This window comes from Schistocerca nitens, chromosome 6 (genome assembly GCF_023898315.1).
Source record: "Schistocerca nitens isolate TAMUIC-IGC-003100 chromosome 6, iqSchNite1.1, whole genome shotgun sequence".
Classification (NCBI taxonomy): domain Eukaryota; kingdom Metazoa; phylum Arthropoda; class Insecta; order Orthoptera; family Acrididae; genus Schistocerca; species Schistocerca nitens.
In genome coordinates this window covers 285790134-285807566 of record NC_064619.1, presented here as the reverse complement: position 1 = coordinate 285807566, position 17433 = coordinate 285790134, and positions in this window count along the sequence as shown.

The following is a 17433-nucleotide window of genomic DNA, read 5'->3' as shown; positions in this document are numbered from 1 at the left end:
GAGACCTCTAGCCACTAGGCAACGGTTAGCACCAGTTTTGGAGGTCAAAAAAATTAAAAAAAAGTGAACAACGAAGAGCAGTAGAGTTTCAGTGTGCGAGAAGGATGGCGTATTAGGATTACTGAGAAGTGTTTATCCATGCGTACTCGTTTCATTTGTCGAAACCGGACACAGGGATGCAGTAGGGTACAGCTGGAAGAAAATTAGATATAAAATGAAATTCTTATATTGAGAATCTTGCGAATCTCATCGCGGAGCTGTAGTGTGACAAGACGAGATTTGCCGACAACCGAGTGTTCGACTTTTCTGTTAGACGAAATGCCAACCTGAGAAACTTTCTTTGTACATTAATAAGATGAAGTTTGTGTAAGTTTAGAAATTAAGTAGGTAGAAAGTATTTGGTCCACTGGAAGCACGCCGCGCGGGATTAGCCGGGCGGTCTGAGGCGCTGCAGTCATGGACTGTGCGGCTGGTCCTGGCGGAGGTTCGAGTCCGCCCTCGGGCATGGGTGCGTGTGTTTGCCCTTAGGATAATTTAAGTTAAGTAGTGTGTAAGCTTAGGGACTGATGACCTTAGCAGTTAAGTCCCATAAGATTTCACACATATGTTTTGAACACTGGAAGTACCATAGGAGAGTTCTTAAACACTGACGAATTGGTATGTGGACATTTATTAAATGCAGAATATAATTTGTTTTCACGTGATGGGATGCCATTTCATGCAGTGGAAGTGCAACAGGACAGCTGACGTATATAAATCATTGGTGTATAGACATATGCGGGCTATTCCATTTCAAATCAGACGGAAAACTATAAAAATGATCTCGTATTTTTTAAAATAACTAATATTTTTCCCATGTATCAATTACTGTAAAAGAAAACACTATCATAAAGTTATTTCTTAAATGTCTACTAGATTTAGAGTTAAATTCGGTAAAGTTTGCGTTATTTTCCGAACGCGATAATTTGTCTGCCGTGTAACTCATGAACCTTATCTCGGATTGCAGTGAATTATGACGTCCAAGACAATTCCAAAATCTTCTAGATTACTTCTTAAATGTGTAAAGTTTTCCGTTTTGCGTATTGGAATGAATCACCATCAATAAAGTAAATTAATTTAGCCAAAATTTGAAATATAGCTTTGAGGAACTTTATTATATATCTCCGAAACAAGCGAACTGTCACTGTCTCACGCTTCATCCGGAAACTGCAATGAAAGACATAGAATTGCAAAAACCACCACCATTGTAGCATAAAACAAAAGACTGTCGTTTGGTGTGGTTGTTGATCTAGTGGAACACAGAAACCTTAAACAGCAATTTCAGTTTCTCTCAGACTTTTTTTTTTTTCTTTAGGTAAGTAAAAGTTTTACTGTGACGCTTTAAACGAGTATTTTTTCAGTACTATTAACGTTTACAATGTTGTTCTTTAAGTCGTAATCCAGTGTATCCAACAAAGCAGACCAAAGCAGATTAGAAAACAAATTCAACATATCTTTCAGTCCTGAAGGATCAAGGCACATTTTACATTTATTATAAAAGCAGGCTGGCCGAGGTGGATTACAAATGAATCCCGCAATGCAATGGTGGTACGTTCTGTCTCACGGAGTACCTGATGAACACTGCGAGTTACACAATCGAAATATCGTGCAAGTACGGCACGGATGAACGGATGAGAAACCCGATTTTCAAAGATGACAAGATCTAAGCTGCTGAGACAATATTGACAGAATTACTGTAATAAATCAGTTGGATGAGACCTTGCAATTATTTTCTCAATAAGGTGGTCTTGTGTGTTATTGCCGATGTTTAAAGCCAGTAGCGAGATGCACTGAGCGACTCTTTAGGAAGATTAGTTTCGTAACATGCCAAATCGTTTGGAGCTAAATGTGTCCAAGCAACTGAAAATGTATGATTTATCTGGTTTTCTTTCCTTTTTTCTTTTTTTAACATGGTAGGCGACTATCATCGAGTGGAAGTCCATGTCATGATAATTAAAAGATTTTACAGCAATAATACGAACCATGATACAAGTTTGACAAACAGTAGTTATAACAGGTTTTTTGCATTATTATGAGGGCTATTAGAAAAAAATTATTGTTTTTGAAGCCATCAGTGGCATATCGTATTCATGATTATTGTATGTTTCATGACAGTCCAAGCAAACATAAACTACAAACATAATATTTTAAGCGAAGTATGATTAAGAGAACATCAGAGGAGGAGAGAGATGATGACTCATCATGTAGCCCAAGGAGTATAATATCTTTTGATATCATCACAGTGCTTCGTTGTAGGGAGCACCAATAGCTTTAGAAGTATACTTATAACAATAAAACTGCATGATATCTACCAGAAAGATAATTTCGACGATGACGTTAATGTAAAATTATTTTATTTATCAGATGTTTCTGCCATTATTAGGAGGCAAGATGGCTACATTTATTAACGTGTGTTTTTTTTTATGGAGCCTGAGCCATGATCATTTGAAGGCCTAAGAGTCCCAGTACTTGATTAGAATTTTAGAGACCTAAGAGCCACAGCAGTTATTGTAGAACATTACTGAGGCCACAGAGCCATAATTAATACTGCATTGCTCCAAATCAGAACTACCCTATCTTGATTAAAGTTTTCTTACCTTATGTAAATATGAGTGCCATATGTATTGGTTTTATGTGGAACTTCATTACTGTACGTCTAATGCTATGATGTAACTGTTCCAGAGTTTGTACGTTCGGCACGAGACGCATGATCGCACGGAAACTCGAAGCGCGGGCCTGTGAAAGACACTGCTGACCCCGGCAGAAGCTACACGGCTGTGACTCAGTAGCGAAGGCAGGACTTGACGCCCCACTGGTTGCCTCTTATCCCGTTACAACGCACACCATCTCAGCTCCTGCTGCTAGGCAGAGGGAGCTTCCCTTACCAAAAGCACGTGGTGATCACAAGTGGAGACGCACCTCTGAATGAGATATTTCTCCACCACGAACACCAATCACTTTACATGAGCGCTGACCCATTGCTGCAAGAAATGGCTGGGCATCTGATGTACTTATTGTAGTTGCTAACCATCTCTTCCACAGAGGATGAAACGATGTTACAGAGTTCATCAAACCCACAGAGACAATGTAATTTGTAAGGCATGCTTTTGGTCGATGAGAATCATCAGTAGCCCTGTGTGAAAGATCTATAGAAGGAGTGTTCCATGAACATTGAGAAGCCACTAGCTCTTGCTATATATGTAGATGTTACACATTTGTCAACGAACAACTATTGTTATATACCTGAATCCTATTCATAGCCATGCAAAGTATTGTTACTAACCAAGTCTTCTTTCTCATTGTGGGTGTGTAGTGGAATGAACATTTCAATGCCATTCGCTTCAACCCAAATCATTTCTTGTGAGACATGGACACACTTGCGATTTCTGGCAAATCTACCGATGACTGATCGTTTTTGAACAGGTCATTGTCTAACTTTACAAATCTGAATACTGTTAGTGATCTGGAGAAGGATTAGTTTTTGCATGGAGCAATGGGTGTTACTGTTATGCTAGTCAGTACACCAACAATAATTGAGGTGGATAATTTGAACAAATGATTAATTTTGAACTTATAACTTTGCGTTGTAGTTCCCCTTTATAGTGTCCCTTGTCCAACTATTTAATGTCTAGTTGCTTATCTCAGTAGGTAACTCCATTGCTTTACTTTACTATAGTAAATATGATTTTCATAGTGATCGCTTGTTTCTGTTAGAGGATACTTCCTTTCATTAATATGTCTGTATGCGTGGTGTCGTACCTATATTGCATGTCTGATTGGACCATCCCTAGTAACTGTCATTCAGTAAGACGTTTCCTTTGTGTAACATTATTATATCATCTAATTAATGTGTCTGAACATAATGGTTGCTTCCTTTGTCTTTTGGTCACCAGAGATCGGTCTTTAGCATCATAGGACTGTACCAAAGACCTTAACCGACACCCCGCGTAAGTTACTGGCGACTCCTGGCCAGGATTAATTTACGAAATCCTGTGTTGTTCTGAATTTTGTGGTAAAATTTTCTTGCAACTAATTGCGTCATAGCTTATTTTGTGCATTTCCTTCCTCTGTTGTCTTATGTAGTTGTTTTGGGCTAATGCACAGAAAGTAAAGATTGTTTGAGCAGAAGCAAACAGTAGGTAACTGAATAAAGTAGATAGTAGTACATCTCGCAGAGATCCCATTAAAGGTCAAAGGATTCTTTTTCTAACTTTCTAGTACTTTTGCATCTTAATTGTATTTCTTACTTACATAAAAATCAGTTTCAGTTTAATTGAGATTGGCACAATCGCAGTAAAAGGCATAACAATCTTTTTCATTTACACTTAGCCTTCTTGTCTAGGATTAGAGTAAGTTTTTTTACTTTGGTGCAAAGTCTTCAGCAAGCTCTTATCAACACTGGTGGCCGTTAAACTTGCATCATCATGAAGGCATCATGCAACATATGTCAAACTGATACGAAGTGTACTTAGATATGCAAAAGAGAATCATAACACAGCAACCGAACAAACTACGAGTAAAACCTTCCACTTCCTGCATATAAGGAAACGTGAGGTGTCTTTCGGTTTCAGAACTTGTATTTGTATTCTCTTTTTGTTCTGTTTTGTTTTTTTGACAATGGTAAGGACGTGTTACCATTCATGGAAGACGAAACGTCTACCAACAAGTGTCAGAATCCTACAGTGGCAGAATAGTGGACTGTGAAGACCGTATTTTATCTTACCACGAATCTGATGCTTGTACTGTTAGGAATCCTACGACTCTCCTGCAAAGAATGGAATCGATGAGCTCAGAAGGACAATATTCAACGCCATACAAAATGTCAATGGCACTACGTGACTAGCGCTTGGGGGACGGATGTGTTAATCGTTCGGTCATATTTGATCGCACAGTCACCTTATACGAGTTCACCTTATACGATTAACGTAAATAGCTTATTTGCAACATGACAGATATCCACAGCAACTGTGCGACTACATCTGGAACACCATTTTCTTTGCTTCCCTCGTCGTCGTCGTCGTCGTCGTCGTCGTAGGGGTAGGTGCACAAACTGTGATGCTCTCAACGATAACACTGGAAACAGGCTCTGCACACATTCTTCCATTCTGTTATGTAACGAGTGCAGCACACGTGCTGGCATTTCAGCGGACATGTCCGAGCAGGCTACAGTAATACATCGTCGCATATCATCGGGTGTATTTGGTATGTCCTTGTAGACAGCTTATTTCAGCTTTCCCCTCAGAAAAAATCTACAGGCGTCAAATCCGGCAAACAAGTTCGCCAAGGTACAGGTCCACTGTGTCCATACCAAAGGTCTGGAAACAACTCGTGAAGACACTATGGGCTGGACAACGAAAAATGGTTCAAATGGCTCTGAGCACTATGGGACTTAACTTCTGAGGTCATGAGATCATCAGTCCCCTAGAATTTAGAACTACTTAAACCTAACTCACCTAAGGACAACCCACACATCAATGCCCGAGGCAGGATTCGAACCGTAGCGGTCGCGCGGTCCCAGACTGTAGCGCCTAGAACCGCTCGCCCCCCCCCTCCCCCCACGGCCGGAGGCTGGACAACCATCACATTCGTACTGCAGGTGCCTCCTAGTCTGGGGAGGCATATTTCCTAGCATTTGTGGAAGATGGTCTGTTGGTAGGCTGCGAAATTTGGATGCGGTCAGTGCTTTGTGGGAAATGGGCCTGTAAGCTGATGGTTCACTATCACAGGCTACACGTTTACACGCCATGGATGCTGACGTTCTACCTGGCAAAGCCAACAGGGATTGTAAACAGACCAGTAGTACATGTTTCGGTGGTTTAGGCCGTAACTGATAAACGTGCCTTCATCACCAATATACATAATACACCTGGCGTATCCTGTCTTAATTTCTGCCCAAGTTCAGAAGCTAACACGATTCTCATATTAGTTTCTATGCAGCCCTGAATGGAGAGAGCTTTAATGGGAATGGAACCTACGACGGTGGAGAATGCGTAAAGCACTTGCCTAAGTCAAGCTCTCTCGTCCGGATCGACAGTAACAGCAGCAAGAACATTAATATCCCCTTCTTCTGTCATTACCTGATTCCTTCTGTTACGTTGTCTAGCTGTTAAACTACCAGTTTCAAAAAACTTTTTGAAGACGGAAGAGGTCGATAAATATTTGCGAGATGGTTGACGTCTATTGGGATATCTCGCCGCATACACCATACAAGAAGGAACTGTATTCTCCCCACACGCTCCACACACCATGAGTAAGCTGACTTTTTCTGCATCAGTATATCCCATCGTTCACTCACAACACACTACTTCGAATGTCACACACTGACTAGCAATTCGCAGTGCACTCAAGAAACACGAAAGTACACTGTAAGGTAACATATCATCGTATCTAACAATTAAGCAGGTTGAGTGGCACGACCAAGTGTCGGTGTGGAAACTTTTCAAAACACGATATCTCCTAAACCACTCGCACTAGAATCTTGTAACAAGCACCACTGACATTCTAATTTACCCTACTGTTAGTTTGCTAATGTCAATAGGCATTGTTCCATGGAGAAAGTGTGTATTTCCACAAAAATACACTTTGTAATTATTATTATTAGAATCTGTTTATTGGTTGATAATAGGAGCCCCTGAATATCAATCCTTTATGTGAAAACCGCGCATCAACAGCACTTTTCATTTTCGCAATATCTGCGGTGAATGAATGAGTTGATTCACTCTGTAGACGTATCCCTGTTAGGAAGTTCCAAGGAATCTGTCCGACTGCATTCATCATTGTCATATATGCTCAGAATCTGGTGCGATGATATGGGGTGCTGGGTTACACAAGAACATCACCTGTTGTTCGCTTAGCTCTTAACTTCGTGATAAGATGTTGCATTTCTGAGTTTTAAGGCCTATCTTCGAAGTCTTTCTATAGTTTTTACGCAAGACCGCATGTTTCTTGTGTTATTCCGAGCTACCACTAAACAGAACTTGTTGGACTGTTGCCAAGGACAGTCTGCAGACCTCACCCCCACTGAACACATCTGGTCATGGGATGCACACCAACACCCGCCAGCCACTACGATTGGATGAACACTGGAGTAGTGTTGGGACAGCGTGGAATGATGCATCCGTGCCTGTCGTTCCAACGCGGTTGAGTTCGAGGCCCTGGCGAGTAAGACACTTTATCATTTCTAGTAGTGGTAGCGCTGTGTACTAAATTTCACACCATCTACGACCCCAAATCACCTACAAATTTAATCATGTAGTCTTCCTAATGCACTACGTGTAGAATAGGTAACATTTCGCATCTGGTATCAATTCTGGTATTGCGAGATTATTGCTCAAGAGGATGATGCGGGGGGAAGAAGTTGGGAATTTTTACCAATTTAACATAAAATTAACAGACGGGATTAGAAAATTGCGCTACAGAATTGTCTGATAATCTAATACAAAGGACTAAAATGTCTTAGCTTATCACAAGTGTCAGTGTTCATTATAACAGCAGTAGCCTAATTGTTTTACACATCTGTGGGTCAGTTTTATAAGGGTACTTATCCTGGTAAAGCATTTTACGATGAAAAACTGTCTCGTGTACAGGTTTTTATGTGATTACAGGTCTCATTTGACAAGGATACAGTTAGCTGTCGGACATGTCCTTGTGGTACGGATCATCCTGGCATTTGCATGAAGTACTTTGGGAAATAATAGAAAAGCTAAATCCATATTGTGGTGTGGGGGGGTTAGACTGGAACATCCATCCCTCGAATACAAGGCCAGTCTGTTTGAAACAGCGCAACCAAACTCTTTATCCCTAGTGTACAACACTGTTTTCGAAAATAGTTGTTTAATAGTATTACAGGCCTCAGTTTTTATACAGAAGTTGGTAGGTAACTATTATCTTTCGAAAATACAAATCCCGTCAAATAAGTATCAAGTTACCACTAAGAGTAAACCACAGCTACTAATGTAATTTAGGAGGAACAAACTTTATTTGACGTAACTGATTTTTTCATATTTATTATGTCAAGTTTAGTTGGTCTAAACGCGAACAGCATTAACAGTTATAGTGATTATTGGTAACAAAGTGTAATGATTAAGTTTGTAAGCTTGTATTGTATTTTGTTTATTTTTTTATTTACTCGTCAAGTTCCGTAGGATCAAATTGAGGAGCAAATTTCCAAGGTCGTCGAACGTGTCAGTACATGAAATTACAACATAAACGTAATAACAGATAAAAATAAATGTTCATGAACATTAAAAATGTCGGTCCATAAGTTTCAGTAAACGCTATCAGCACTACAATAAAAATTAGCTTAATTTTTCAAGGATCTCCTCGACAGAATAGAAGGAGTGATCCATGAGGAAACTCTTCAGTTTCGATTTGAAAGCGTGTGGATGACTGCTAAAATTTTTGAATTCGAGTGGCAGCTTATTGAAAATGGATGCAGCCGTATACTGCTCACCTTCTTGCACAAGAGTTAAGGAAGTCCGATCCAAATGTAGGTCTGACTTCTGCCGAGTATTAACCAAGTGAAAGCTGCTTATTCTTGGGGATAAACTAATATTGGTAACAAGAAACGACAATAAGGAATACACGTATTGAGAGGCCTATGTCAAAATACCCAGACTCGTGAACAGAGGTCGACAAGAGGTTCGTGAACTAACACCACTTATTGCCGACGCCCCTGTTTCTGAGCCAATAATATCCTTTTAGAATGAGATGAGTTACCCCAAAATATAACACAATACGACAATAGCGAATAAAAATAAGAAAAGTAGACTAATTTTCGTGTCGAACGATCACTCACTTCTGATACCGTTCGAATAGTAAAAATGGCAGTATTAAGTCTTTGAACAAGATCCAGAACATGGGCTTTCCACGACTGCTTACTATCTATCCGAGCACCCAGAATTTTGAATTGTTCAATTTCACTAATCATATGCCCATATTGTGAAATTAAAACGTCAGGTTTTGTTGAATTGTGTGTTGGAAACTGAGTCTTCCTGTGAGTTAGTGTTAGGTTATTTTCTACTAGCCATGAACTGAGATCACGTAGTGCACTATTTGAAACTGACCCAATGTTGCACACAACATCCTTTACTACCAAGCTAGAGTCATTAGCAAACAAATATTTTACAGTTACCTGTAATGCTAAAGGGCATATCATTTATATAAATAAGAAATAGGAGTGGCCCCAACACTAATCCCTGCGGCAACCCGCCCGCCCCCCCCTCCCCCCCCCCCTCTCACTTGACAGTAACCCACTGAGACCCCACATCAAAGCCGTTATCAACATTGTGAATAATGACCTTTTGCTGCCTGGGGCTAAAGTAAGAGGTGAACAAATTGTGAGCTACTCCCCGTATTCCGTAATGGTCCAACTCCTGGAGCAATATTTTGTGATCAACACAATCAAATGCCTTGGTTAAAAAATATGCCAAGCGTTCGAAACCTTGTGTTTAAACCATCCAGTACTTCACAGGGGAAAGAGAATATAGCATTTTCAGTTGTTAAACGACTTCTAAAGCAGAACTGTACATTTGATAGCAAATCGTGTGATATAAAATTATTAATTATCCTTGCATACATACCGTTTTCAATAACTTTTGCAAATACTTCTGAAAACACTTTTGCATAGAAACAGGTCCAAAATTGTCTACATTATACCTTTCTCCCTTTTTATAAAATGGCTTTACTACTAATTAGTTTAATCGCTCAGGAAACTGACCATTCACAAAGGAACAATCACAAATATGGCTAAATACAGGGCTAATATATGCAGCGCAGTACTTTAATATTCTGCTAGACACTCCATCGTAACCATGGGAGTCCTTAGTCTTCAGTTATTTAATTATTGATTCAATCTCCCTCTTGTCTTTATCACAGAGGAGTATTTCAGACATCAATGTCTACATCTACACTCCGCGAGCCACCTTACGGTGTGTGGCGGAGGGTACTTATTGTACCACTATCTGATCCCCCCTTCCCTGTTCCATTCACGAATTGTGCGTGGGAAGAACGACTGCTTGTAAGTCTCCGTATTTGCTCTAATTTCTCGGATCTTTTCGTTGTGATCATTACGCGAGATATATGTGGGCGGTAGTAAAATGTTGCCCATCTCTTCCCGGAATGTGCTCTCTCGTAATTTCGATAATAAACCTCTCCGTATTGCGTAACGCCTTTCTTGAAGGGTCCGCCACTGGAGCTTGTTCAGCATCTCCGTAACGCTCTCGCGCTGACTAAATGTCCCCATGACGAATCGCGCTGCTTTTCGCTGGATCATGTCTATCTCTTCTATTAATCCAACCTGGTAAGGGTCCCATACTGATGAGCAATACTCAAGAATCGGACGAACAAGCGTTTTGTAAGCTACTTCCTTCGTCGATGAGTCACGTAAGTCACATAAGGCATTTGCCAAGGAAGTTATATGATTTTCTGTAGAAACTAAATTTTTATTTAATTCACCAGCAATGCTCAGAAAATGATTGTTAAATACTGTACACATATCTGATTTATCAGCAACAATAATATTTTTACTGCGAACCGACTTTATATCGTCGACCTTGTGCTGCTGACCAGACACTTCCTTCACAACTTACTATATGGTTTTAATTTTATCCAGTGAATAAGCTATTCTATTCACATACCACATACTCATTGCCTCCCTGATAACATTTTTAAACACCTTGCAATACTGTTTGTAATGGGCTACTGTAGCTTGATTGTGACTACTATTATTTTGATATAATTACCGCTTTGTTCTACATTATATACTTATCCCACAAGTCAGCCACCCGGGCTGCCCATTACTGCTAGTACCCCATTCACAATGTTCTAATAGAAAGCAACTCTTAAAGAGCATGAGAAATGTGCTAAGGAAGGCATTGTATTTATCATTTATGTTATCGGCACGGAAATACAGAAGCGTCCGGTTCTACCCGTCTGCTTTGACCCATGCCATCACAAATACGGCGGAAACGACCATACACTTGGACTTCAATATGCCACCTATGACGCCATTACGTAAGCATGACGAAAAACACGAAAATACCTTGAAAAACCAAACAACACACACATACAAACAAAAACACACACACACACGAAAAACGCACACACACACACGAAAAACGCACACACACACACGAAAAACGCACACACACACAAGAAAAACGCACACACACACACACACAAGAAAAACGCACACACACACACAAGAAAAACGCACACACACACACGAAAAACACACACACACACACAAAAACGCACACACACACACACAAAAACGCACACACACACACACACACACACACAAAAACGCACACACACACACACACACACACACACACACACACACACACACACACACACAAACACGCACACACACACACAAAAACACACACACACACACAAAAACACACACACTCACACAAAAACACACACACACACACACAAAAAAACACACACACAAAAACACACACACACACACACACACACACACACACACACACACACACACACACACACAAACAAAAACACACACACACACAAAAACACACACACAAAAACACACACACACACACACACACACAAAAACACACACACACACAAACACACACACTCACACAAACACACACACTCACACAAACACACACACTCACACAAACACACACACTCACACAAACACACACACACACAAACACACACACAAAAACAAACACACACACAAAAACAAACACACACACGTTCCACAAAAAACCTAATGAAACTAACGGGACAAGCATGGGAAATTGGGGGTTTTTGGGTGGGGCAAAGTAAATATAAACAAATTTAGACACACACACCACCAAACCAAACCACACAAAACGACGAAAAAAAAACAGACAACACAAAACTCCCCAAATTCCACTAAACACAATATCCCCTGGAATCTGACACTTCCCTTGACCTATATAGCTCAACAGCAGCTCCCGATCCCACAAATCGGAATCGAACACTTTCCTTGGCCTAAATAGCTCAACAGCAACTCCCGATACTGGAACACCCACAACCACACATTGGAATTGAACACTTCCCTTGACCTGTTATCCATATATCTCCACATACAGTTGTCCCTTGTCCGAGACGGCGGAAATTTAGTAAGCCTTATTTCTTCACGACATACTGAACACTTCACGCCTTCATCCAAAAATCCGAATAGTTGAAATGTTATTAGAGACAATGCACTGACCCCCATCATCGCCGACAACCGAAAACTGTTGACCTTGTCAGTCATATCCATACCTACCAAAGACATGAAAAAGCAATTTACCAAAATTTACACACGACGAACAGGAAAAATCTACAGTAACGTCGAAATGAAAATTAAATCGTTAACTCACTGAAAAATATTCCGCTAAAAGCAGAGCCCTGATACCATACACCTGCAATGCTATCACGCAAATGAACCGTATAACCAGCGACCGCAACAACACGCCACACACGCAAACTAAACCAGAAACATCACCCAAGACACCACCAGAGTGAGCCACCCATCACATCAAAACGACACCTACAAACACGCCACTCTCACAAACTAAATTCCGCGCCGTCTTGACGTCACACACCGTAACAGCCATACGTCACGGGTCAAAACCGACGGGTGGGATCGGACGCTAAACATCCTGCCACTTATTCCTTCACAAGGTTTAAAAGAACTCTCTATGGTTGTTGGTTTAACTTTCATACATAGTTTGTACAGAAATATGACATTGTTTTGAGTACAAAAGCCTTTTAGTGTTAAAATTTATGCTTCATGGTCTGAAAGGCCATTCACGCTTTTTCTAACAGAATGCCCATCTAGTAATGAAGAATGAATAAAAATATTGTCTATGGCTGTGCTACTGTTCCCCCGCACCCTAGTTGGATCTACCAACATCCCTAGTTGGATCTACCAACATCCCTTTTCTTGCACCATCATATACAAAATTTATATTGAAGTCACCGCATATAACTAGTTTCTGGTACTTCCTACAAAGTGAATCAAGTACCCTCCCTAGCTTGAGCAGAAATGCTTGGAGTTAGGGGACCTATGAACAACAAAAATTAGTTTAGTTTCACTTACTTCAACTACTGCTGCACAACATTCAAATATCTGCTCAGTGCAGTGTCATGATACGTCTATGGGCTCAAATGTAATACTGTTTTTTATGTACAGAGGTACTCCCCCACCCCGCAAGGAACTCGTTGAGAAACAGCCAGCTAATATGTAGCCTGGTAAAGGAAGCCTCTGAATTGTTGGATTATTTAAGTGGGGCTCTGATATACCAATAATTTCATAGTCAACATCTATAAGTAGTTCACTAACTTTATCTCTAATACCTCATATTTTGATGGAATATGCTAATTCCTTCATTAGTTGGAAACATTACATCCTTGGAAGGTGAGTCCTTAGTTAGATGGAGTTCCTTTAAGCAGGTATACATATCAGCTGACTTCAATCTAAAAAAGGTGCACCTCTAATACCAACTACTACAGGAATTTTTCCATGAGTGATACCACCAGCACCCAGTACACTGTCACCTATAAGCTTAGCCAGCCTCCCCTTCCCATACCTATTGAGGTGCAGACCATGCCTAGTCAAACACCATCTACTGATAGACCGAACTGGCACCACTGAGATGTGATCCATGCCCTCCGCCATCAGCGCCCTCCCCAGCCCCCCGTTAACGCGCCTAACAGCCACATTAATGTGAGGTCGATCATGACACTGAAACAGTTGCATGAAGTGCACATTAGTACCACAGGTTTGAGCAGCTATATTTACCAGGTCACTACCTACATCATATGCCCCATCCCTATCGAGACCATTCCCTGCTCCACCCACTATCACTACCTGATACACCTTTGTAAAATTCTTACTTAACTCCCCTATGCTGTCAGTCACCTGAGCCAACCCTGCACTAGGCTTCACAATGCTGGTGACCTGGTACTCACTCCCCAACACTTCCTGCAACTGCTGGCTCACACCTCTACAGTGAGAACTACCTAGCAGCAGAACCTTCTTCATTCTGCTACACTTTGCAACTAACCTAGGCCTCCCAATTGCTGAGGGCTGCTGCATGTTCCCGACATCTACAGCTACACGAGGCTCCTCTCCACTCAACTTGGACAGTTGGTCGTATCTATTGCATGAACGCAAAGTAAAACTGTCTGAATACATCCTCTTCCTAGCTGCCTTCTTGCCAACTACCAGTTCCCATTCCCCACCACCCTTCACCCTCCTCAACCTATCTACTTCCTCCTCTGCGCATTGTAACTGCACCCGAAAGGCACAGATCTTACGCTCCTGCTCCTCTGTCAACTTATTTCTACTACAGACTCTGCATTCCCAGTAGAGGATCTCAATAAAATGAGCACTGGCTTCCTCACTGCATTCCCCCCCCCCCCTCCCCCCATGAAAATACCTTGAACAAATCCCACACCGTAAGCCACTGCTCACAAACCTACGACAGAACCCTCACTTCTCACTCATGGTTTTATTTTACAGTTACTGAAAAAAACTATACATCTACGTTACCAAAGTTCAGCTATACCAGCAGAACTATTTAAGAACTAACAATAATGGTCTTGAAATTCTCTGCCTATTAGGAAAACAACTACTCGTATTAATACTACTACACCGCAGCTAATACAAATACCAACAAAATTTCACAAAATTATTAGATAAAATCAAAAAAGTCAAACGGCCACTGGAACACTAAGCGAAGTTAAAACACTGAATGAAACTTTTACTGAAATTTTTCACTAGAAACAATGATAAACGTTAGTTGAAAACTAAAACACGAAATTTACTAAACGACTTCGACGCACATAAAACTTTGAAACACACAGCAAGCGAGCGATTACAAAAGTTTATTAGTCGTTAGTTCGCTACAAACGGCACGCAACGCGGCTGAAAGCTATTAAATTTAATAACTGTATTACAGAGCACAAATAAGTTTGTCAGTACTTAGCTTTATAACCGCTACAGCCGCAAAATGTAAACAAACTACTGAGGCGCGTGGCTTAGAGGAACGACGCAAGCACACTCACGAATAATACACCAGTAGAGTCAATAACACAGGCAGAACGACTGAGATTAATGAAAATCCAATAAGAAGTTACTTTTACGGCAAATATTAACACAAATAAACTTTAAAATAAGTAAACGAAGTCTAAAATTTTATAAAATACTAACGAGCAATTTCAACAGCAGTGCAGCACACGTAACGTCACACTAAAGATCTCGCTGTCTAATTCTTCAAAGAAGCCAATGTACATGTACATTGTTAATGTACATTCTAACACATTTCACATCCTTGTAGTTTTTCTTTCCGCATAGGTCCAACACAAAATTGTGTATGAAGCGATGAAAACTTTACTTCATAGTATATTACGGACCCATTCTGGCTTAGGGTGGTTAGCACTACAGTTCTACAGCCAGATAACTTGTTTATACTATGTAGTGATACACACAAACCTTAATCGTGAAACACTATTAGAGGAAACTGTTTGAAAATATTTACAATAGTTCCTCAGATAAGCCACCACACACAGATAGAAAATTGTGACGGGGGACTTTCATTTATGTTATGTATAGTCATCTTGTCATTACGAATATAAGCACTAAATAGTTGACTGTGTTGACTGGCTCAGTGTTGTTGATGTATTCACCAATACAGGACATACATACCCCTTTGGTTTTGGTGGACACTCAAATGCAAGTCTTTGCTCCTATCTCTTATTAGCTACAGAAATATTTACAATTGACAACATGGTTGTCGTGGATACTCTTACCACACATTACTGAGGAACGCCGTAGAATATTTTGGCATCTGTTGACGAATCACTGTTGAACCTCTGTCTGCCAGACTGCCCTGCAAACAGAAGCAGATCATTGACTTTTCTAGAGTAGGAAAACGGTATGAAATATACATTGTCCCATAAAAATTATAAGTCCGTAATTGGATCGACAGACACACAGACTAACATAAGCTTGACACCCTTTAAAGCAGTGACAGGTTAAGTCATCAAAACCCGGTTTTTGGTAAATGATGTGTTTCTATTTCTGCTTAACATACGTAACTTCTTTATGTAACAAAATACTGAAGGAACCATGAGGTTTATTTTACCCAGCAGGTGCGATACAATCCCTGTCAAAAAAAAAAAAAAAAAAAAAAAAAAAAAGAGCGAAGCACGCGGAATACATGGTGAGATTACAGTGTGCATAGGAACTTCAGGAAGTAAGTTAGACATGTTGTGTCACGTTAAGATCATTCTACAACCAGAGTAGCGCACTTTCAGAACATAATACATGTTCAAAGTTACCTGCATACACATTTCTGCTGTTCTACGAATAACTGGTGCATCACCGTGTGTGGTTGAAGTGGTGCGCAACTGGGAAAGACATGATTCATAGCGACAAATGTCTAAACAGCACACAGGCTCACCGTGAAATTCTGGGGTAGCATGGACCAAACGAAATTTCTCGTTTAACAGTAGTGAAGTGGTGCCCACAAATAGACAACGCTACCCAGACATGGGTGATGTCAATTGGAAAGTCCAGATCTTGTACGATACAAGTTGCATATTACGGCAACTGAAAGGACACTTGGGGGAAAGAGGATTTCCAACGGTGAGCGGTTTTCGATTGGCTCCTTGACCACAGAGCGGTCTTCCACTGTCGTCGAGGAACTGAACGATTGGTAGAACTTTCCTACCGTTATCTACGTAGGCTTGATAACTACGTTGAAAAGTAGTATCGTGTGACTCACTTTGAGCTGTGGTGCAGTATTCAATAAAAGTTACCTAGTTTGCCGTAATAATACTTAAACTACTTTTTGTATTCCTCTTGTAATCTCGTACAAGTGCATACCGTAGACGGGTATGTAAATGATTAGAGTTGCAGTACTCTGTAACAGACAGAAGAGCCACAAGAGTGCACAGGTACTATTCGTCTTTACTGCCGTCACGAAAACTGAAAAGAGTATGTAAGGGGCGTGAATATCGTCAGATGTTGAGTAATCACGACGAAGGACTCGGAGGTGCAGCGTACTCGTATAACACAGCGTTATCATCACCTAGCAGAATATGAAAGGGCACTCCTTGTTGGCCGGCCGATTCTAGGCGCTTCAGTCTGGAACCAAGCTACAGCTACGGTCGCAGGTTCGAATCCTGCCTCGGGTATGGATGTGTGTGATGTCCTTAGGTTAGTTACACTTAAGTAGTTCTACGTTCTTGGGGACTGATGGCTTTATATGTTAAGTCCCATAGTGCTCAGAGCCATTTGAACTCATTGTGGGTGTCGGTTTGGTCGCTTGAATGAATCGTGTAATATCCAGATTTGAGGGGCATTCGGGGACCACAGTGGTCTATATATGGGACCAT